Raw genomic sequence first — 2,258 nt, forward strand, 5'->3', positions numbered from 1 at the left:
TGTCATTGGTATATAGAAAGGCTATAGACTTTTGTAGGTTAATTTTGTAACCTGCCACTTTACTGAATGTGTTAATAATTTCTAGGAATTTTCAGGTCGAATTTTTGGCGTCCCTTAGATATAATATCATATCATCTGCAAAAGGCGATAATTTGATCTCTTCTTTTCCAATTATTACTCCTTTAACTTCCTTCTCTTGTCTTATTGCTCTTGCAAGAGTTTCAAGTACTATGTTAAAGAGAAGTGGGGATAGTGGGCAGCCTTGTCTGGTTCCTGATTTCAATGGGAATGCTTCCAGTTTTTTTCCATTTAGAATGATGTTGGCTGTGGGTTTGTTATATATGGCTTTAATTATGTTGAGGTATGTTCTCTCCAGTCCAGTTCCCTCTAGGACTTTGAACATAAATGCATGTTGAATTTTGTCAAAGGCCTACTCTGCATCTATTGAGGTGCCCATATGGTTTTTGTCTTTGAGACCATTTATATGATTTATGATGTTTATTGACTTACATATATTGAACCATTCCTGCATCTCTGGGTTAAAGCTGACATGGTCATTGTGGATGATCATTTTGATGTGTGTCTGTATGTGGTTTACAAGTATCTTGTTGAGAATTTTTGCATCTATGTTCATTAAGGATATGGGTCTATACTTTTCTTTTTTGGTTGTATCTTACCTGGCTTTGGTATTAGAGTGATGCTTGCTTCATAGAAGGAATTTGGAAGTTCTCTCTCCATTTCTATTTCTTTGAATAAATTAAGTAGTATTTGATGCAGATCTTCTTTAAATGCCTGATAGAATTGTGCTGTAAATCCATCCTGTGCTGGGCTTTTTTTAGTCGGGAGGTTTTGTATTACTATTTCAATTTCTTTTTGTGTTATGGGTCTATTTAAGCTGTTAATCTCTTCTTGGTTTAGTTTTGGTGGTTCCCATGCCTTTAGATATCTGTCCATTTCTTTTAGGTTTTCAAATTTAGTAGCATAGAGGTTTTAAAGCATTACCTTGTAATGTTCTGTATCTTTCTGGTGTCTATTGTGATGTTTCCACTTACATCTCTGATTTTGTTGATTTGGAAGTGCTCTTTCTTTCTTTTGGTTAACTGGTCTAGCTCCTGGGGTCCAGAAAAGGACTACATTGGTCTGGATGAAAAGGATCAGGAAGCAGTATTGGTTCCCCAGGTGTCTGGAGCCCCAAGACAAGGAATGGGGCAGGACCCAAACTAGGAGGAGAGACCGGTGGGGGAGATTGGAGAGTGAGTTAGGCTGGGGGAGTCAAGGTGTGGAGGCCACAATGGACTTACCCCAGAGAGAGTCCTGCAGTTAGCAGAGAGGCCTGTGTGGGTCCTGCAGGCCCAGGGAAGCAAAGGGAGGTGAGGGCAGGGCCAGGCCCAGAAGCAGTACTCCTGGGGACCAGAGAAGGCACTGTGTTGGTCTGGAGAAAACTGCGGGGTAATGGGAGGGTGAATGAGTCTGCAGGAGTCAAGGTGTGGAGGGCATGATTGACTTACCACAGAGAGAAGCCTGTGGGTAGGAGAGAGGCCTGTGGCAGGTCCTGCAGGCCTAGGAAAGCAGAGGGAGGTAAGGGCAGTACGGGACCCAGAAGCAGTGCTCCTGGGGCCCAGAGAAGGCACTACCTTGGTCTGGATGAAAAGGATCAGGAAGCAGTATTGGTTCCCCAGGTGTCTGGGGCCCCAAGACAAGGAATGGGGCAGGACAAAAACTAGGAGGAGAAACCGAGGGGGGAGATGGAAGGGTAAATGAGGCTGGGGGAGTCAAGGCGCAGAGGGCATGATGGTCTTACCCCAGAGAGAGGCCTGCATGTAGGAGTGAGGCCTGTGGTAGGTCCTGCAGGCCCAGGGAAGCAGAGGAAGGTGATGGTGGGCCCAGGCCCAGAAGCAGTGCTCCTGGGGCCCATAGAAGGCATTATGTTGGTCTGGATGAAAAGGATCAGGAAACAGTATTGGGTTTTGTTTCTTAATCCATTCACCTATTCTGTGTCTTTTGACTGGGGAGTTCAGTCCATTAATATTTAAAGATATTAATGAAAGATGAGTACTGAATCCTGCCATTTTTATTTCTATTTACATTCATGGTGTAGCTGTACTTTTCCACAGTTATACCTTCATTGGATTTCTTTCCGCAATCCCTTGGGTATAGTCATTCCTTTCTTCAGCACTTTGTATTGCTTCCAGAACTCTCTGAAGGGCTGGTTTTGTGGACATGAATTCCTTCAGCCTATTTATGTCATGGAAGATTTT

Source organism: Nannospalax galili, unplaced genomic scaffold, assembly GCF_000622305.1.
Source record: "Nannospalax galili isolate Female #2095 unplaced genomic scaffold, S.galili_v1.0 scaffold189, whole genome shotgun sequence".
NCBI classification, from domain to species: Eukaryota; Metazoa; Chordata; class Mammalia; order Rodentia; family Spalacidae; genus Nannospalax; species Nannospalax galili.